Genomic DNA, 22,599 nt, shown 5'->3' on the forward strand with positions numbered 1-22,599 from the left:
ATGAGAATTTCGGGGGGGGGGGGGGCTGAAGCCCCCCGAGCCCCCCCCCCCCCCCCGGCTACATGCCTGCCCCTGACAGATGGCCATCCAGCCTCTGTTTAAAAGCTTCCAAAGAAGGAGCCTCCACCACACTCTGGGGCAGAAAGTTCAACTGTTGAACGGCTCTCACAGTCAGGAAGTTCTTCCTCATGTTCAGATGGAATCTCCTTTCTTGTAGTTTGAAGCCATTGTTTCGCGTCCTAGTCTCCAAGGAAGCAGAAAACAAGCTTGCTTCCTCCTCCCTATGACTTCATCTCCCATATTTATACATGGCTATCATGTCTCCTCTCAGCCTTCTCTTCTTCAGGCTAAATATGCCCAGCTCTTTAAGCCACTCCACATAGGGCTTGTTCTCCAGACCCTTGATCATTTTAGTCGCCCTCCTCTGGACTGGACACATTCCAGCTTGTCAATATCTCTCTTGAATTGTGGTGCCCAGAATTGGACACAATATTCCAGGTGTGGTCTAACCAAAGCGGAATAGAGGGGTAGCATTACTTCCCTAGATCTAGACACTATGCTCCTCTTGAGGCAGGCCAAAATCCAATTGGCTTTTTTTGCCACCACATCACATTGTTGGCTCATGTTTAACTAGTTGTCCACGAGGACTCCAAGATCTTTTTCACACGTACTGCTCTCGAGCCAGGCATTGTCCCCAATTCTGTATCTTTGCATTTCGTTTTTCCAGCCAAAGTGGAGTATCTTGCATTTGTCATTGTTGAACTTCATTTTGTTAGTTTTGACCCATCTCTCCAATCTGTCAAGATCGTTGTTGTTGTTTCTCTGCTCAGTAAAATGCTATAACCCACATTAGGGCAACTTAGGTTCTACAAACATCAATGGAGATCAGAATAAATGAGCTGTTGTTAATAATTCCTATAACGTTGACTTCAATCAATGGGGAGTCTATAAATGAGAAACCTCCAAGCCACCCTATTCTTAACAGCCCTATTCAGGTCTTGAGATCTTCAACTGTAGCTTCCATGATTGTTGTTGTCAGGCGATCCCTCATTATCCGAGTATGATGGTCTTCCAAGTATAGTCTCTTGTCGGTAACTGTGGAGCCCTATTCTTGATCTGCATGTTCTTCCACAGTGAGGGCATTGGTTTCCAGGTGGAAGGCAGTCCTGGTCAGCCTCTTCAAATTCCCCAGCACTGCTGGTCACAGCTGACCTCCAGTTAGAATGCTCAAGGGCCAGGGCTTCTGAGTTCTCAGTATCTATGCCACAATTTTTAAGGTTAGTTTTAAGCCCATCTTCAAATCTCTTTTCCTGTCCACCAACATTCAATTTTCTGTTCTTGAGTTGAGAGTATAGTAACTGCTTTGGGAGACGGTGATTGGGCTTTTGGACAATGTGGCATTCAGTCTAGCAAAGTTGATGGCGTAGGAGCATTGCTTCAGTGCTGGTGGTCTTTGCTTCGTCCACCATGCTGACATTTGTCTTCCCAAGAGATTTGCAGGATTTTTGGAGGCAACACTGATGGAATCGTTCCAGGAGTTGAGTGTGACTTGTTCTGGGACAGCCGCACTAGGAGCTCCAGCTTATCTTGCTATTTGTTGATTGCTGCATGCATTTTTAAGTTCTATGCCTTTGCAGTTAGATGGCTTTCTTTACTTTGCAGTTATTGGGTCAATTGCTTGTCAATTATTATTAGGTTCCCTAGTCCCACCCCCTTTTTGAGCTTTGGAGGGAAGTGAGCCATTTTGTTAGTCTCAGCCAGGGAAGCCAATGTATAGGATGTGTGTAACTTCCCCTGTACAAAGGCTTCAACCTTTAAGAATCTCCAGGGGAGGACAGCTTTAAGAATCTCCAGGGAAAGAACGCCAAGGAAGCATGCCCACAGCCTTAAGCAATCCAGGGGAGAACAGCTTTAAGAACTCCAGGAAAACAGCCTTAAAGACTAAAGAACTCCAGCTGGAGAACATCCACTGCCTTGCTGGTAGGTCCACTCAGTGTCCAAGAAGCAGTTCGGCCCAGTAGCGGAGCATGCATCAGCGAGGGTTGGATTTTAGTCAGCCTGGGAGAAGTTAAAAGGGGGAATTTTCCTTTAAAGAAAACGTTATTGAAGATAGTGCCTGTCCCCTGTAGACAAGATTGAGAGAATCAATACTTTATCAAGAAAGCCTTGTAGTTCCTGTTTCATTAATAAAAGACTTTGTTGTATTTCTCAAGCCATCTGAAGATTCTTTTGTAGAGGAAGCCCCTGAGAACTTTTCCTTGGGCCCCTGACTTCCTGCTGGGCAAAGGTTACACATCCTATTTTAAAGCCAACCAGATACAGGCCCAGCGGCGACAGTACAGACTTCTGTAGACAGTCCGTGATTGGTAGTTTACCTACATGCGTTGCAGTCTTCCTATTTTCCCTATTGCCTTCCACATTGCCAAGCATTATTGTCTTTCCTAGTGAAACATGTCTTCTTATGAAGGATGGCAGTCTCTTTTTAGTCATCATGGCTTTTGAGAAAGACCTCCAGCTTGATTTACTCTTGGACTCATTTATTTGTCTTTTTGGTTGTCTAGGGTATTCACAGAAACTCTCCTCCAGAAACACATTCCCTTCTTTTCATCTTTCTTCACTGTGCAGCTTTCAGGTTCTTACATAACAATCAGAAATGTGATGCCATGGACAGCCAAGACTGCGGTACTCTATGATAGATCCTTGTCATTGGACTATTGAGTAGAATCCCAATTTAACCCCTCTATGCTTTCAGTGAATGTGTAAAATGGGCTGTATTCAGACAATAATAACTTGTTGGTGTCTGTCTGAGAATATTTATCTGCAGTACATCCTGAAACTCAATAGCAAAAAAGGGGGAAATACTCCAAATACCATTTTATGAAAGTTTGCTTTAGCAGTGCTTTGAGTTCCAGGTGAAGGATATTGGGTCCAGCACAGTGTACATACACAACATATTCCAGACAAACATGGAGATTTTAAAAATATTTTTTATACTAGACTACCTCTACCCACCACATGTTGATGTGGCAAACCTTTCCTCCCTCTTTCTCTTTCTTTTTCTCCTTCCTTGCTTCTCTCTTTCTTCCTTTCTTCCTTTGTGCTGTCGCACGCTGGGCCTGTGCATATGACTGTAGACAGGACATAAATTCTGTGTGCCCAACGGGATGCCGGGGCTGCCTCAGATTAAAGGCCCTTAGATTCCCCCAAACAGAGTCTTTAGATTGCTTAAAGTAAATCCAACAAAATTCTTTATTGATGAAAAACAAAAAGGTATTTTAAAGCATTCTTAACAGTCTATTGGCTCTTGCAATCTTGTTCACTGGGAACAGGCACTATCTTCTTAACTGTAATTAACTAATGGGGAAATCCTTAACTTCCAATGTGGGCAGTCTGTACTTGCCTCTGTTGGCGTGGAGCCCCTGCACCCGGTACCAACTGCATCTGGCTTCTGCGAGCGACCCTTACCAAGCAGAGCTTTGTAGACTTCCAGGGGGAAAGGAGCTGAAAGGCTGTATAATCCTTGGCCAAGCTGTGGGCTGTATATCTCCCTGGCCAAGCTGTAGAAGACGAAGCTTTCTACAGGAGCTCTTCTTTTATGTCCTGTGCGAAAGGCTTCTCTGTGAGAACTGAACTCAAAATGGCTCCTATTCCCACTAAAACTCAAAAAGGGGCGGGACCAGGGAACCTAACTATAATTGACAGGTGGCTTGCCCTATGATTGCAAACTATAACAGGAAGCCACCATGCTGCAAAATCCCAAGCCGGGGATTGCAAACAAACATTTAATGCAAAGCAAACAGAATTGGAGCTCCTGGTACAGCTGTACCAGCACATCCTTCCTTCCTTCCTCCCTCCCTCCCTCCCTCCCTCCCTCCCTTCCCTCCTTCCTTCCTTTCCTTCTTTCCTTCTTTCTTTCTTTTTTTCTTTCTTTCTTTCTCTCCTTCCTTCCTTCTCTTCTTCTTGCCTCCCCCCCTTTTCTTTCCCTTCTCTTTCTCCCCGTTCTTCCTTCTCTACCTCTTCTTGGACTGCAACTCCCAGCAGTCCTCCTGATTGATCTATCTATCTATCTATCTATCTATCTATCTATCTATCTATCTATCTATCTATCTCTATCTAATCTATCTATCTGGAGAATTGCTGGGAGTTGCAGTCCAGGAATAGGAAATGGGAAATATGCAGGATTGGGATGCTCGCAAAGAAATCCAAGGAGAAGAAAGCTTGCATCTTGGAAGCAGTGCATTTGGATCATCCTCCTCTCCTAAAGGGCCTGGTCTAGGGTATGCTGGGAGCTGTAGTCTGGAAGAGAGTGTGGATATGCTATTGTGTGTTTTGTTTGCCAGGGGGAGTCATTTTTGCACATGCACTGTAGCATCTTTTTGCTTGTTTGACTTTTTAAGTCCCTTCTGCTGTGTTTTTCATGAATGATGATCACTCGTTGGCCTGGTAGGTGTATTGTATCCAAATTTGGTGTCAATTCATCCAGTGGTTTTTGAGTTATGTTAATCCCATAAACTAACATTACATTTTTATTTATATAGACTAGCTGCCCCCTGGCACGCTTTGCTGTGGTCCAGTATTGTGACCTGGAAAATAGTGTTGGCTTGTGGGTAAACAATATTTCTTGTCAGTGTTGATGTAGAGATGGTCTGGTTTGCTTAATCTGGAACATGCAACATATCATTGTCCTTCTTTAGAGGTCCCTTTGAAATCTATGATACTATATCTGGCATATATGTGTGTGAACCATATCTATTTATCTATATCTAGGCTGGATGGCTCTTTATCAGGAGGGCTTTGATTATGTGTTCTTGCCTTGGTGAGGGGAGTTGGACTGGCTGGCCTTTAGGCAGCATTTCTCAACCTGGGGGTCGGGACCCCTGGGGGGTTGTGAGGGGGTATCAGAAGGATCTCAGAAGACCACCAGAAATCACAGTATTTTCTGTTGGTCATGGGGGTTCTGTATGCAAAGTTTGGCCCAATTCTTTCATCAGTGGGGTTCAGAATGCTCTTTGATTGTAGGTTAACTATAAATCCCAGCAAATACAACTCTCAAATATCAAGATCTATTTTCCTCAAACTCCACCAGTGTTTATACTTGAGTATTCATGCCAAGTTTGATCAAGATCCATCATTGTTTGAGTCCATAGTGCGGTCTGGATGTAGGTGAACTATAAATCCAAAACTCCAGGTCAAGCCCACCAAACCCTTCCAGTATTTTCTGTTGGTTGTGGGAGTTCTGTGTGCCAAGTTTGGTTCTACTCCATCGTTGGTGGAGTTCAGAGTGCTCTTTGATTATAGGTGTACTATAAATCCCAGCAACTACAACTCCCAAATGACAAAATCAATTTTTTTTGAGTGATGGTCACTTGTTGGCCTGATATGCGTATTATGTCCAAATTTGGTGTCAATTTGCCCAGTGGTTTTTGAGTTATGTTAATCCCACAAACGAACATTACATTTTTATTTATATAGATTTGTGTCTAGTAACTTGCCGATGGCAGTATTTTCATCAGCATAATATTCCCAGCATTATTCAAACTGCCCAGAGATGAAGCCAAAAGATGCAGTTAGAATGGAATTTCAGTCAGGTCCAGCAAGCCTAAAGACTTTAGCAGTAGGGCTGAAATCTGAAGCTAACCTAGGGTTTGGGTTTCACAAAAGAAGGATCAAGCCAAAAGCCAGCGGAGGCTAAAGTGTAAGGAGCTCGACCGCCCTCTGCATTAAAAATACAGTCAACAGGAGGAGGGAAACCCTGTCCATGCAACAGCTGCTCCCAGCTGAGGAAAGGCAAATGAAATAATCTCCTCAAGTGTCTGATAAAAAGAAAGACAGATTTCAGGGAAACCACATGCCGGTTGGATTACTGCAACACGCTCTACGTGGGGTTGCCTTTGAAGACTGCTCGGAAACTTCAACTAGTCCAATGAGAGGCAGCCAGATTGCTCACCGGGGCGGCATTCAGGGAGCATACCACCCCCCTGTTATGTCAGCTCCACTGGCTGCCGATCCAATTCCGAGCACAATTCAAAGTGCTGGTTTTGACCTACAAAACCCTATACGGTTCTGGCCCAGTGTATTTGTCCGAACGGATCTCCCTCTACGTCCCACCTCGGAGTTTAAGATCTTCTGGGGAGGCCCTGCTCTCGACCCCGCCGCTATCACAAGTGAAGCTGGTGGGGACGAGGAGCAGGGCCTTCTCGGTGGTGGCCCCTCACCTGTGGAACTCACTCCCCGGGAGATTAGATCGGCGACTTCCCTTTTGTCGTTCAGAAAAACGTTGAAGACCTGGATATGGGACCAAGCTTTTGGACACTCTGGCAGCTAAAGGAAAGACCCGACGATAAACAGGAATTGACGGAATGGAATGGATGTACGGAACTCTGAACACTGAGCATGAGATTATTTACTATGTATTGATGTTTTTAATCTGTGAACTGTTTAAATTGTTCTTATGTATGTTTGTATAACTGATATAGGCATTGTATTGTGCCTCGTCTGTAAGCCACCCTGAGTCCCCCCTCGGGGGTGAGAAGGGCGGGGTAGAAGCAACTGAAATAAATAAATAAATAAATAAATAAATAAATAAATAAGATCTCAGTCCAGCTGTTTTTCTTTTTTTGGACATTACACTTCAGTGTCCAGGACCAACATGATCAGAAGGAAAAAATTAAGAACGGCGAAGGAAGGTGGATGAAGTCAATCCAGACAAAGCAGAGGTTCTCCTGGTTTGTCTGGGCTGATTGGTTTGGATCTTGTGGTCCCATCTGGTAAGTTAGCTTGCTTCAATTTTGGTGTCATACTGGCATGAGAAACCACTGAAAATGGTCAGCTGTTCCTTCTAGTTTTTCCATACTCAAATCACATGGACTCCATGACATGATTTAAGACAGTGGTTCTCAACCTGTGGGTCCCCAGATGTTTTGGCCTTCAACTCTCAGAAAACCTAACAGCTGGTAAACTGGCTGGGATTTCTGGGAGTTGTAGGCCAAAACACCTGGGGACCCACAGGTTGAGAACCACTGATTTAAGACTGTTCTGTCACGCGCTGGGCCTGTAATAATTGTCTTTAGTATAGGACGTATACTTTATGCCCAGCGGGAAGCCAGGGCGCCTCAAAGAGAGGTTCTCAGGGATTTTTCTGAAGTGATGGTCTTTAGAGTCTTTAATGATACAACAAAGTCTTTATTATGGAACAAATAACAAATCTTCAATGGTTCAAACAACACTTCAAGGCTTTCTTAGTCTAGTCCTCAAGGGACTGGTACCCGACTTTGATTAACTGTACTTTCTCTGTAAGAAAAAAACCCTTTTTAACCTCTCCTAGGCTGTCTATTATCTAGGCCTTGTAGATGTGGATCCTATTACCGATTCCAAATGCATCTGGGCATCGAGTAGACCTACCAGCCAAGGCTTGTAGATACTTCAGCTGGAGTTCCGTGGATCTGTAATGCTGTTCACCCTTTGAGAATTCTTAGAAAAATTCAGGGCTGTTTCCCTCTGATGCTGTGAGGCTGAGAGGCTGTGAGCTCTCAGCCAGAGCCTTTGGGGCCTTTCTCCTGGAATTTCTGTTTATGTATCTCCTGATGTTCTTGAGAAAGGAAGCTTTTCTACGGGACGAGCTGGTCTACGTCCTATAGCTTAGCTACCTTGTGTGAGACTGCCCAAAATGGCTCCTTTCCCTCCCAGAGCCCTGAACAAGGGGCGGAACCCAAGCTTAATTATGATGGACAGGTGGCCTGCCCTATGATTGCAAACTTTAACAGAAAGAAAATAAAGTTGGAGCTCCTGGTACAGCTGTTCCAGCACAAAGACCTTAACACAACAGTTTCTGAAAGCAGGTTTTGAGATTGCAACTTCATCTTTGCAGAGACTTGGAAGATACCTGAATAGCCACTCTCCTCATTGCAATGTTTGCTAAAAGCATTTTGAAAAAAGCTGGTTGTGTTTTCAGCTTATCACACCAGCTCAAGTTAACTCCTCTCAACCATTGCTATGTTCAACCATGCCCATCCTAAAATATTTTTTCCCTGGAAGTATTGCATAATTGCACAATTTCGCAATCTCATGACAATCTCTCATTTCATGAAGTTGTGTACAGTTGCACAGAGACACCCTTCTGGATTTCTGTTTGGCATAGGTGCATCTTCTGAACTCCATTACCCAGTAGCCATGGCTCTTGCCACTGTAATCTTTCTTGTGCTGCAATTGTTCTCTGTTCATTCAGAGAATGAGAAGCAGTGAAGGATTAGGAGGGAAAGAATACTCATAGCAATGTCACAGATCAGATACTTTAACACTTCAAAAGGAAGTTTTTGGAGAATGTTGACAGTACAGGCAAGTGGTTTGCGGACCTGCATTGCCATGCTACAACACAACATCCTTGTGTCATGAATGACTTTTCAATAACTTTGAAGCATAGGTTCTTTTTATTGCAATTTCCAGCGTGAGAGGGTACATCAGATAACATTTAGATAAAGAATGGCATTGGACATACAGACATACAGATTCTATGCAACTACATTGGATTAACAATTTCATGGCTAACAAACAAGCAAAGGAGAATTACAATTTCACTCAACATTCACACCACATGTACACAAATTCATCCGCAGGCATTAAAATATTACCATATCATTTTCTCCCTCCTTGGAGAGGCACCTGTTAGACCAGACCCTGCTTTCCTGCAGCCTGCCAATGCATAGTTCCATAACTTACATAACGCCAAAACTTCAAAACGCTGAAATGCCAAAATTTCTTTCCCTAAGCACAATGCCAAGGACCAGATGTCTGTTTTCCATACAGCAGAACCTGACTCCCAGCACAAAATCGAAGACTCCAAAAGCACACTTCTTCCTCTTCCCTTGAGAAAGAAGCCCCAAAGTGACCAGACTACTCCCTTGCAAATCTGCCACTGTTCTGTCGCGCGCTGGGCTTGAAACGAATTGTTTTTAAAAACAGGACGTGCAACTTTAGCCCAGCGGGAAGCCAGGGGGCCCGAAGAGAAATTCGTAAGGATTTTCACCATAAATAGTCTTTGGAGGGCTTGTGAAATATAACAAAGTCTTTATTGGTGAACAATCAACAGAATCTTCTTTTGTCTTCAAAAGGTTAAACAAATACTTCCAGGCTTTTGTGCAACTGGTGGCTTTTAACTGTTACTTTACTCTAAAGGAAAATCCCTTTCCAAACTTCTCCCTGGCTAACTGTGAACCTAAACCTAACTGATGTGGGCGCCACTACCGGGTTGAACTGTGTCTCAAAGCACCGAGTGGACCTACCAGTAGGCCTGTAGTCACTTCAGCTGGAGGTCTTTGATATTCAAAACTGTTTTTCCCTCCGAAATTCCTCAGAGCTTTAGGGCTGTTTCCCTGGGAATCTTTGGGAATCCTTTTGCTCTTAAGACTGTTCTCCTCCGGGAAGTCTTAAGGGTTGAAGCCTTTGTACAGGAGAAAGTCTGTACACGTCCTGTACATTGACTTTCCTTGCTGAGACTGACTGAAAATGGCTCCCTTCCTTTCTCAGGGGGCGGAACCAAACTTAACGATGATGGATAGGGGGCTTCCCCTATAACTGCAAACTTTAACAGGAAGCCACCCTTCTGCAGAATCCCAAGCCTTGGGCTGCAAGCAAACACTTAATGCAAGGCAAATAAAGTGGGAGCTTCTGGTACAGCTGCACCAGCACAGCCACTATCCATAGGTATACTATCTCTCTCCTTCCCATGGAGCAGAGCATAGCGGGTGAACCAGACTCCTCAGGTCGGTCACACTTTGAGCATTATTAGACTGAGTCTTTTATAGGAATATTCTGCTGATGTCGTTGTAAATTAATGATAGATGTCTTCCATCCTGGATCCATCTCACTTTCCTGGCCAGATGTCGATCTTCTTGATTTGTGTTGACAAACACAAGGCTTGTGTTAACTTCCTTCTTAACATAAGGAATGTTGCAAACATTTCTGTTATCACTGTCCCAGTTCTTATCAGAGTTTACTTTTCATTTCTCATTAGCAATTTTTAATTATAGTCCAACAAGCAGGTTTAGTCATTGCAGGCCTCAATATTTTACTGGTGTTTCCAATATTTTTAACTCCATCCATACATCCTTCCATTCTTCCACTCATTCCCACACATCATATCAAATCCACATTTATAAAACCTGCACATTAAATTTTTGTGACACTTGGATAGCAGTCCTCTGCCTTTTATCCAGATTTTAGGCTTCAGCTCTTCGGTGAACCTGTTTGGCCCCCTGAAAGACATCTTATGAGCATGAAGATTCATGTCGGATGAAGAGGTGAAGACAGTAGTAGGAACACTTTGCTTTTGCACAGAAGGGCATTTTGTTATTTGAAGATACTACCATGAAGACCCAGAGGTTTGTGTTCCTTTCTAAAGCCTTCAAGGAGCGTACATAATTTCAGCCTCAGAAAAGGCAGAAACGTAGTGCCAGGAGGCTCCCACGTTTGCTCCGTGGAGGATTCTGGAATGAGGTGGGGCCGCTTGTTGATAAAACTGTAAAGCTGTCAGTGCTACTGTAATTTGTCAGATTTAGCTGGTGCTAAATCACTCAGATTCAAGTCATTCTGTTTGAGCAGATCTTCCATCTTCTTTTTTGCTGGAGGACATTCCCCCCTCTGGCTTGTGCAATTAAGGAGTCTATTAAGTCCTTCAAAGGCCCATTCCAGGGCTTCCATTCTACCACCCATCAGGGAATGACATAACATGTCCTTCAGCGGAATTCATCACAGGAAAAACACGTGTGTTTGGAGACACTGACTAGGTCCAGCTTGCAACATAAATTTCAGGTGTCTCTTTGTTTGAAACACTCCAGAGATATCTATGTTCTGCAACTTTCAGCAGGCAAAAAGAGGAGGGAAAGGAGAAGGTGGTGCAAGAAAACAGCTCTGAAGCTGAGAGTCTGTGACTTTTCCCAGGTGTAGTGCTATCACTATGGGTGATAGGAACCCCCGGTGGCGCAGTAGGTTAAACCCATGTGCCAGCAGGACTGAACACTGACAGGTTGCAGGTTCGAATCTGGGGAAAGCACGGATGAGCTTCCTCTGTCAGCTCCAGCTCCTCATGCGGGGACATGAGAGAAGCCTCCCACAAGGATGGTAACACATCAAAACATCTGGATGTCCCCTGGGCAACGTCCTTGCAGATGGCCAATTCTCTCACACCAGAAGCAACTTGCAGTTTCTCAAAGTCATTCCTGACATGACCAAATAAACCCATAAAACCAAACAAACTATGGGGGATGTGTACAGTGAAAACTGCACTGGGTGACACTAACCCAGTTATGTAGCTGGGGGTGGGTGGGGGGCTTGAGGGACTTCAGCTCCCCCCCCCCGAAATTCCCAGGGTGGTCCGCGAGAAGGCCTTACTGGTACATTATTTAAACTATGAGGGATATTTTTAAAGTAAGTTCCGTTTGAACACAACGAAAGTTTATTTCAAAAAAGTAAATTTATTTTCAGAAAGTACATACTTCACTCTATTTTTCGACATAGTTGCCAAGTTTGTTCAAACACTTATCATACCTCTGAACCAATTTTAAAATACCCTCTTCATAAAAACTTGCCGCCTGCTCCGATAACCAAGAGTTCACTGTAATCAAAGAAGGGCGACCGGAGCGGTCCTCATCATGGACGTTGTCACGGCCATCTTTGAATTGTCATACCCACTTAACACTTTGCTTTCACTCATAACAGTATCACCGTACACTTCACAAATCTGTCGATGAATTTCTGCAGCAGGCAGGTTCCTTGCTGACAAAAACCATATCACTGAGCAAACCTCACATGCGGAGGGTGAGTTGATAGTCTTAAACATTTTTAAAGCACAGAACAGAACTGTACAGGTTAGCTACAGAGCGGAAACTGAGCACCGTTGTTCCCGAGGCATGCCGGTACACGACACATGCGCTCGTTGAGGTATGCGCGTGAACTACTAGTGTCTACAACAAAACGGACCTTACTTTAAAAATACCCCTCGTATTATGTTTATTCATATGCTCTGATCACCATGCTCAATATATCCCATATGCATGGGGCTATTGGGATAATGATACAAAAGGTTTGCTAGGGTAGATCCTCACCCCCCCCCCCGTTGAATCAAACTCACCGCCCCCCAAATCAAACTCAGCACCCCCCGAATCAAAATCCTGGCTATGGGCCTGCACTAACCCCATTGATGTTGAGCTTTCTACATTGAGAAAACATACATGCATTTTAAATACAGCAGAGTCTCTCTTATCCAACATAAACGGGTTAGCAGAACGTTGGATAAGCAAAAATGTTGGATAATAAGGAGGGATTAAGGAAAAGCTTTGTTGTTGTTCATTCGTTCAGTCGTCTCCGACTCTTCGTGACCTCATGGACCAGCCAACGCCAGAGCTCCCTGTCGGCCGTTACCACCCCCAGCTCCCTCAAGGTCAGTCCAGTCACTTCAAGGATGCCATCCATCCATCTTGCCCTTGGTCGGCCCCTCTTCCTTTTGCCTTCCACTTTCCCCAGCATAATTGTCTTCTCTAGGCTTTCCTGTCTCCTCATGATGTGGCCAAAGTACTTCAACTTTGTTTCTAGTATCTTTCCCTCCAGTGAGCAGTCGGGCTTTATTTCCTGGAGGATGGACTGGTTGGATCTTCTCGCAGTCCAAGGCACTCTCAGCACTTTCCTCCAACACCACAGCTCAAAAGCGTCTATCTTCCTTCGCTCAGCCTTCCCTGAGGTCCAGCTCTCACATCCGTAGGTTACTACAGGGAATACCATGGCTTTGACTAGGCGGATCTTTGTTGCCAGTCTGATGTCTCTACTCTTTACTATTTTATCGAGACTGGACATTGCTCTCCTCCCAAGAAGTAAGCGTCTCCTGATTCCCTGGCTGCAGTCTGCATCTGCAGTAATCTTGGCACCTAGAAATACAAAATCTGTCACGGCCTCCACGGTTTCTCCCTCTATTTTCCAGTTGTCAATCATTCTTGTTGCCATAATCTTGGTTTTTTTGACGTTTAGCTGCAACCCGGCTTTTGCGCTTTCTTCTTTCACTTTGATTAGAAGGCTCCTCAACTCCTCCTCGCTTTCGGCCATCAGAGTGGTGTCATCTGCATATCTGAGGTTGTTAATGTTTCTTCCAGCAATTTTCACCCCAGCTTTGCATTCATCCAGCCCCGCACATCGCATGATGTGTTCTGCATACAAGTTAAAAAGGTTGGGTGAGAGGATGCAGCCTTGCCGTACGCCTTTCCCAATCTTGAACCAGTCTGTTGTTCCGTGGTCAGTTCTGACTGTTGCTACTTGGTCCTTGTACAGATTCCTCAGGAGAGAGACAAGGGGGCTTGGGATGCCCATCCCACTAAGAACTTGCCACAATTTATTATAATCCACACAGTCAAAGGCTTTAGAATAGTCAATGAAGCAGAAGTAGATGTTTTTCTGAAACTCCCTGCCTTTCTCCATTATCCAGCGGATATTGGCAATTTGGTCTCTCGTTCCTCTACCTTTTCTAAACCCAGCTTGAACATCTGGCAACTCTCGCTCCATGTATTGCTGGAGTCTTCCTTGCAGGATCTTGAGCATTACCTTACTGGCATGAGAAATAAGGGCCACTGTACGGAAGTTTGAGCAGTCTTTTGCATTTCCCTTTTTTGGTATGGGGATATAAGTTGATTTTTTCCAGTCTGATAGCCATTCTTGTGTTTTCCATATTTGCTTAGTAAAGGTAAATGTTTTCCCCTGACATTAAGTCCAGTCGTGTCCAACTCTGGGGGTTGGTGCTCATCTCCATTTCTAAGCCGAAGAGCCGGTGTTGTCCATAGACATCTCCAAGGTCATGTGGCCGGCATGACTGCATGGAGCACCATTACGTTCCCACCGGAGCAGTACCTATTGATGTACTCACATTTTCATGTTTTTGAATTTCTAGGTTGGCAGAAGTTGGGGCTGACAGCGGGAGCTCACCCCACTCCTCGGATTCGAACCGGGAACCTTTTGATCAGCAAGTTCAGTGCTTTAACCCACTGCACTACCAGGGGCATAAGGAAAAGCCTATTAAACATCAAATTACGATATGATTTTTTTTTAAAAAAATTAATTTGAAAAAAAATACAGTTATATATACATGTACTATACATTTCCCTCTCTTTTATTTATATTCACCCCTGTATTCCCCTTCTCCAGAGCCATCTTTTCTTCTAAAGTCCCACCAAAAGTTCAGTTCTTTATTGGAGGTAAATTCCCATCTCCTTTTTCCAATGCTTTTTCTAGAAATTTTCTGCAAACACTTTCAAAGTCATTTTTAAACATTTTTTTTCCTTTCTTTACTTTTAAGTTTGATGTTAGCTTATCGTTCAGTGCCATTTTCCAGACTTCTTTATACCATTCATTAATCTGTATTTTCATTTCCGCTTTCCAATATTTTGCAATTCCAAATCTAGCTGCTGTTAATAGCATGTCTATTAAAATTTCCCCCTCTTATCTTTCCCATCTTTTTTTTAAAATTAAAAGTAATATTTCTTCTGGATTACTCCTAATTTTTATATTAATAGTATTTTCTGTTTCCATTATAACCAATTCCCAAAAATATTTTACATATTTACAATCCCACCACATGTGCATGTAGGATCCAATTTCTTGGCACCCTCGCCAACATTTTCCATTATTGTTCTTATTTATAACTAGCCGTCCCCTGCCACATGTTGCTGTGGCCCAGTCTGTGTATATGTGTTTTGTGTGTGTATATATGTGTATATGTGTGTATTTATATATTTTTGTATATGTGTATTTATGTGGTTATGCGCATGCGTTGTAATGTATTTTTTTTTGGCTTTTTATGTCTCTTCCGCTGTGTTTTTCAGTGTTTTTATGAGTGACTGTGGCCAAACCTTTCCTCCCTCTTTCTTTCCTATCTTTCTTTTCTTCCTTCCCTCTTTTTCTTTTCCTTCTTCTTTCCCTTTTTCTTTCTTCCTTCTCTTCCTGTTTCTTTCCTCTCTTCCTTTGCTCTTTGGTTCCTTCCTTCCTTCCTTCCTTCTTTCTTTCTTTCTTTCTTTCTTTCTTTCTTTCCTCCCTCCCTCCCTCCTTCTTTCTTTCTTTCTTTCTTTCTTTCTTTTCCTTCTCTTCTTCCTTCCTTCTCTCTTTCCTTCCTTCTTTCCCTTTTTTATTCCCTTCTCTCCTTCTTTCCCTCTTTCTATCCCTTCTTCCTCCCTCCCTCTTTCTTTCTTTCTTTTCCTCCTCTTCTTCCTTCCCTCTCTCTTTCCTTCCTTCTTTCCCTTTTTTATTCCCTTCTCTCCTTCTTTCCCTCTTTCTATCCCTTCTTCCTCCCTCCCTCCCTCTTTCTTTCTTTCTTTCTTTCTTTTCCTTCTCTCCTTCCTTCCCTTTCTCTTTCCTTCCTTCTTTCACTTTTTTATTCCTTTCTCTCCTTCTTTCCCTCTTTCTATCCCTTCTTCCTCCCTCCCTCCCTCTTTCTTTCTTTCTTTCTTTCTTTTCCTTCTCTCCTTCTTTCCCTATCTATTTCCTTTCTTCTTTCACTTTTTTATTTCCTTCTCTCCTCCTTTCCCTCTTTCTATCCCTTCTTCTCTCCTTCCTTCCTTCCTTCCTTCCTTCCTTCCTTCCCCCTTTCTGTGGATATGTGTTTTGTGTGTGTATGTATGCATATATATGTGTATATATATTTGTGTATGTGTGTGTATATTAGGGCTGGGCAATTCGTTTCGTTAATTCGTAATTCGTTAAAAAATTTGTTAATTTTGAATTACAAAACGATTACAAAACTTATTTTTAAACCTGGAAGTGTTTTTAAATATCGAAACGGCAGGCACCAAAAAATTTTGTATTTCCGTCCATTTCGGAAATACGTAAGATGGCCACCTGGCTTGCTGGGAGCTCTCCTCTCTTGGCGCCGGCTGAGCAAGCGAGCGAGAGGGCGAGCGAGAGGGCGAGCGGCGAGCGAGAGGGCGAGGCCGAGTGGCGAGCGAGAGGGCGAGGGCGAGCGGCGAGCGAGAGGGCGAGGGCGAGTGGCGAGCGAGAGGGCGAGGGCGAGCGGCGAGTGAGAGGGCGAGCGAGAGGGCGAGGGCGAGCGGCGAGCGAGAGGGCGAGTGAGAGGGCGAGCGAGAGGGCGAGAGGGAGGTCTCCTTCTCTTTCTTTCCTTTTCTCTTCTTTCTCTCTCTCTCACCTTTCGCAGGGGGGTTCTGAGCTCTCTTCCAAAGAAGGCTCACTTGCTTCCTCTTCTCTCTCTCTCTCTCTCTCTCTCAATTCGAGGCAGGAAACCCCTCCATCCTGCAGCCATCTACACTGCAGCCTGGATGAGGTTTGGCACCACATTGGCTCAATGCTGTAGCATCCTGGGAGTTGTAGTTTGGCAGCCTGGGAAAAAGAGCCCCTCCTGGAAGGAACCCATCCTAGCGAGAGGGCGAGAGGGCGAGCGAGAGGGCGAGCGGCGAGCGAGCGGCGAGCAAGAGGGCCCGCCAGAGTGAGTGCCTGCCTTCCCTCAATAATAATTTCTCCTCCCTATTCTACTAAATTAATAATTAAATTTAAGAAATATTTAAAAAATATTGGAAAAAAAGGGCGCCATCTTTACAAAATGTTTTGTAAATATTTACAAAATTTCGTAAATACCGAACTTTTTTTTTGGAAAATTTTGTAATTATTTTAAATATCGAAACAAAAAAACACCCCAATTACAAATCGATTTTAGAAACAAATTTTTGCGTTGTTACCCAGGCCTAGTGTATATATATGTGATTTTGCGCATGGATTGTAATGGGGTTTTTTTGGTTTTGGCTTTTTAATCTCTTCTGCTGTGTTTTTCAATGTTTTTATGAGTGATGGACACTCGTTGGCCCGATAGGTGTGTTGTGTCCAAATTTGGTGTCAATTCGTACAGAGGTTTTTGAGTTATGTTAATCCCACAAACGAACATTACATTTTTATTTATTTACTAGCCGTCCCCTGCCACGTGTTGCTGTGGTCCAGTCTGTTGATCTGGAAAATGAAGTAATGAGAAGGTGTTGATTTCTAATATCTGTAATGTCTTTCTGCTTGTGAGTAAACACTATTTCTTGCTGTTTCTTTGTCAGTGTTGATGTGGAGATTGTCTGGTTTGCCTACTCAGAAACATGCGACATATAATTGTCCTTCTTTAGGGGTCCCTTACAAATCTATGATACTATATCTCTCTCTGTGTGAGAATCACATATAACTATCTATATCTATGGCTGGATGGCTCGTTGTCAGGAGGGCTTTGATTACATTTTCTTGCCCTGGTGAAGAGAGTTGGACTGGATGGCCTTAAGTATTTTCTGCTGGTCATCAAGGTTCTGTGTGGGAAGTTTGCCCCAATTCTGTCATTGGTGGGGTTCAAAATGGTCTTTGATTGTAGGTGAACTATAAATCTGAGTAATTATAACTCCCAAATGTCAGGGTCTATTTCCCCCAAACTCCATCTGTGTTGATATTTGGGTATATGGAATATTCGGGCCAAATTTGGTCCAGATCCATCATTGTTTGAGTCCACCGTGCTCTCTGGATGTAGGTGAACTACAACTCCCAAACTCAAGGTCAATGCCAACCAAACCCTTCTGGTGTTTTCTGTTGGTCATGGGAGTCCTTTGTGCCAAGTTTGGTCCAATTTCATCATTGGTGCTTAGAATGCTCTTTGATTGTAGGTGAACTATAAATCACAGCAACTACAACTCCCAAATGACAAAATCATTTTTTTTAGTGAAGGACATACATTAGGTTGTTAGGTGTCTTGCGTCCAAATTTGGTGTCAATTCCCCCAGTAGTTTTTGAGTTCTGTGAATCCCACAAACGAACATTACATTTTTATGTATATAGATTTAAAACTTTTATATCCCAATCTTCTCAACCTCCGTAGAGGGACTCAGACTGGCTTATTTATATTTTATTTATATAGATGTTTAACGTTATGATTTTAAGCACCAAAACATCATGTTTTACAACAAATCGACAGAAAAAGAAGTTTAATACACGGTAACATTATGTATTAATTACGGTGGGTTGTTGTAAGTTTTTTCGGGCTATATGGCCATGGTCTAGAGACATTCTCTCCTGACGTTTTGCCTGCATCTATGGCAAGCATCCTCAGAGATAGAGGTACCTCACTACCTCTGACGACGCTTGCTATAGATGTAGGCGAAATGTCAGGAGAGAATGCCTCTAAACCCATGATGGCGAACCTATGACACGTGTGTCAGCACTGACACGCGTAGCCGTTTTCAATGACACACAGCCGCATGAGGCCGCATACAGAGAAGATGGGGCCGCATCCCAAGAAGGACATTTCATCCTCAGCTCCTACACCAGCATTTTTCTGTAATGCCGAGATATATGGCATTATAGAAAAGGCACTTAACTTTAATAACTTAAATAGTTTTTGGTTTATTAAATACAGTTATATATTACAATAATATATTTTTGTTATTAAACTATAAATATCATGAAATTATGGGTTTTTCTCGAAGTGACACCCTACTCGAGTTATGCTCGGTTTTTTGGCAAGTATTGACACACCAAACTCAAAAGGTTGCCCATCATTGCTCTAAACCATGGTCATATAGCCCGAAAAAACCTACAACAACCCAGTGATTCCAGCCATGAAAGCCTTCGACAATACAGTAATTACTGTATTTACAAATTTAGTACCAAAACATTGCAATGTATTGAAACAGCTGTGGATCCGGGTGAGAGGCACACTGCATTGGATAATACAGAACATTGGGTGAGCGAAGGTTGGATAAGCGAGACTCTACTATAGACTGTTGTAAATGGAAATTATATGGGTTTCCTGATGCCCTTCCTCCAATGATACAACTGTCTGTGAATTGCTTCTAGCAAAGGGGTATGCACCACTGGAATTATTTGAGCCTTGTAAAATGAGTAACTCATTCCCGATTAAGAGACCGCTTATCCAAAACGTCTTTTCTCTCCACTCTGCTCAAGAATGCTTTTTACAGCAGACCCTAAAAGTGTTTCTTATAAACTGGGCACCTGTGCCAAAAAAATGACCTCAGACTGTATTTCTGAGAGCTTACTATTTAAAATAGGACTGTGTCTGTATAAAATGGCTACCTGGGCTTCTCTTCCAGTAAGTGAAGAAAAATACCCATTTGTGTATACATGGCATCTCATGTGGTCATCGCGCATTTAGAAGCACTTGCTATCTGGCTTTCCAAACACACAAGAAGAACAGAGCTGGGCCCTTTTTTTTTTTTCCACCGGAGAGGGGGCATTTTTCAACCCAGCTCAATGCAGTCCTGTAACAGAGCCAAGTCTACATGAAAATTTCTAGCCTCCATAAAAGGAGAGGCATGGAGCTTTCTGAGGGGTTAAAGAGCCTGAAAATGGAATTGGCTGCTGCTAATTCTCACTTTCAACAGTTGGTTATTATGTGTGGGCTTCCACTTCACCTTGGATCTTGACCAACGAAAGCACAAACTCTCAAAGTGTTGCTTACAGAACCATAGATCATTAAAGAAGGTGAACACTTTGCTGCACCGAGATTCCATGAAGCCGGCTCTTTATGAGGAGTGAGCTGGATATTCCCTTGCTGTCCTCCTCCTTTTTGGCTCTCGGTGCCGTTAAGCACAGACACACGTTGGTAGACGGATTGACAGTTGCACATGCAGGGTGAACTGATATGGCTTTATAAAGATGGGGAGGGGGTGGAGTAATAGTATGCACAACAGCTGCTCTTCCCCTTGTAGCTACAACAGCCCACAAGACTTGAGACAACATCAGGGTGTAGTAGAGACCGATTCACTGTTAGCTCTGGAGCAGGGAAGCTTTCTAGCCCTGGCAAGGAGCCAGTAAGATAAAGGTACCTTGCCTGGGAAAATTGACATCATAGGAAAACAGTTCAGTAAATTAGACTTATGGCCTCATCACATTGAGAGGGGAAAAAATGGGCGACCGTCCCTTTAAGAGTAGAGAATCGCCCCTCTTATATTAGTAGTCCCATTTTGAGTTCTGTCACCCCACCCCACTCATGTATTGAAACTTAAGAGCTGACAATTCATTCATCTTACATTCATCACAAGGTCAATATAATATTATAATGTAATACAATATAATACTAGTAATAATTAGGGCTGGACAACCACGGAAAAAATTGTTTCTAAACTCGATTCGTTTTTTGGGGTTTTTTGCGTTTCGATATTTACAAGAATTCCGAAATTTTTCTTTAAAAAAGTTCGATATTTACGAAATTTCGTAAAATTACGAAACGAATACGAAACGAATACGAATCGATTCGTTAATGGCGGCCACGGCTGCGCAATACGCTAAAAAACCTCCATATGGGACAGGGGGAACTTCTGAAGCTTCCCTCTCCCTCTGTTGTTGACTGTTGGTGTGATATTTATATTTTTTTTCACTGATTAAACAAACAACAGCTATAAAACTTGCCCCAGACATGCGGAAATAATAACGAAACGATTTCGAAACGAATACAAAACGAATACGAAGTAATTACGAAACGAATTGAAAAATTTGTTTCGTTTTTTAGATGCTCCTGAATGGTTCGTTATCGCTTCGTAACAAAAAAAAATAACGAATTTTTAACGAATTATGAAATTAAGAAACGAAACCGCCCAGCCCTAGTAATAATAATACAATATTATCATTATAATTATATATTTACATTACATGTAATGTTACTAATAATATTACAATATAATGGTATAGTGCAATCTAGATATATAAAATCTAAACGGGTGTCGTTAGGGACCGCAAAACGCGAAAAACCCCGGACGAAAACTCACCAAACTTGCTGTACGCATGCCTCAAACCACATGGTATGCACAGCAATCATCACAATTCAAAACAACATTACAACAAACTCACAATCACAGAAAAAACAGAGCATGCGCAGAGCCGTCCCAGTGCGAGCCGCCCGGCATGCGCACATGGCCGGACCACACGCCCTCCGCGGAAGCCACGCCCCTCCCTTCGCCGCCCCGCCCCTACCCGCCCATACGGGAAGGTGTATGAAAAAAGGAAGGAAGGAGAAGTTGGGAAAGTATATGAGGGAAGAAAGGTAGGAAAGAAAGAAGAAAGAGAGAGTAGGAGCATGGGAAAGAAGGGAGAAAGGAAGGAAGGAAAAAGAAAGGAGCGGAAGGGAAGGTGTAGGAATGAAGGAAAGGAAGGAAGAAAGGACAGAAGAAAAGGGAAGGGAGGAAAGACGCAGCAAAGGAAAAAGAGAAAGAAGGAGAGAAAGACGCAGGGAAGGAAAGAAATAAGGAGAAGGAAGGATGAAAGCAAACAGCTAAGGAAGGAAGTAAACAGGTAGAGAAGGAAGAAAGGAAAGAAGAAAACAGAATGAAGGAAGGAGTGAAAGAAGCAGAGAAAGAGGGAGAGAAGGCAGGCCACAGCGACGTGTGGCGGGTAAAGCTAGTATCTATATAAATAAAAATGTAATGTTCGTTTGTGGGATTAACATAACTCAAAAACCACTGGATGAATTGCCACCAAATTTGGCTTCAAGACACCTACTAACCCAAGGAGTGCCAATCACTCAAAAAATTGATTTTGTCATTTGGGAGTTGTAGTTGCTGGGCTTCATAGTTCACCTACATTCAAAGAGCATTCTGAACTCTACCAACGATGGAATTGAACCAGACTCAGCACACAGAACTCCCATGACCAACAAAAAATACTAGAAAGGTTTGGTGGACATTGACCTTGAGTTTTGGAGCTGTAGTTCAGCTACACCCAGAAAGCACTGTGAACTCAAACAATAATGGATCTGGACCAAACTTGGCATGAATCCTCAATATGCCCAAATGTAAACACTGGTGGAGTTTGAGGAAAATAAACCTTGACATTTGGGAGTTGTGGTTGCTGGGATTTATAGTCCACCTACATTCAAAGAGCAGTCTGAACCCCACCAATGATACAATTGGGCCAAACTTCCCACACAGAACCCCCATGTCCAACACAAAATACTGTGTTTTCTGGTGGTCCTTGGCGACCCCTCTGACACCCCCTCATGACCTCTCCAGGAGTCCCGACCCATAGATTGAGAAACACTGATCTATGGAATCCCCCTCCATGGATTCAATGGCCCTTTGAAGGTAACCATAAGGCTGATGTGGACCTAGATGAAAATTAGTTTGGCACTCTTGCCTTATGAAGAGCATCCATGGATCTTGCTCGCTGGATTTCTGATAATAATAAATTAAAAATACTCTTGTCCTCCTATTTCCTTATGTTGCATTACTGGATCTCATTCACTGGTTTAAAGGTGGTTTCCCATGTGGAAATAATATTTTCAGAAATAAATATGTTTTCTATGTAGGTAAACGACATGTGTTTTGGGGCTTAGCAATTTATTTATTTACTAGCTGTGCCCTGCCACGCGTTGCTGTGGCCTATAGTAAAACTTATCAAAGTTGAGGTAGATATCTGGACTATTATGAAAGAGAGGTCCCTACCTCTTCCTTCCCCCTTTTCCTCCCCCTTTCTCTCCTTTCTTCCTTCTCTCCCTCTTTCTTTCTTTCCTTCTTTCACTACTTGGTTTCATCCTTCTCTCTTTCCTTCATTCCCTCCCCCTTTCTTCCTTTGCCTTTCTTCCCTCCCTGT

This window comes from Anolis sagrei, chromosome 7 (assembly GCF_037176765.1).
Source record: "Anolis sagrei isolate rAnoSag1 chromosome 7, rAnoSag1.mat, whole genome shotgun sequence".
NCBI lineage: Eukaryota > Metazoa > Chordata > Lepidosauria > Squamata > Dactyloidae > Anolis > Anolis sagrei.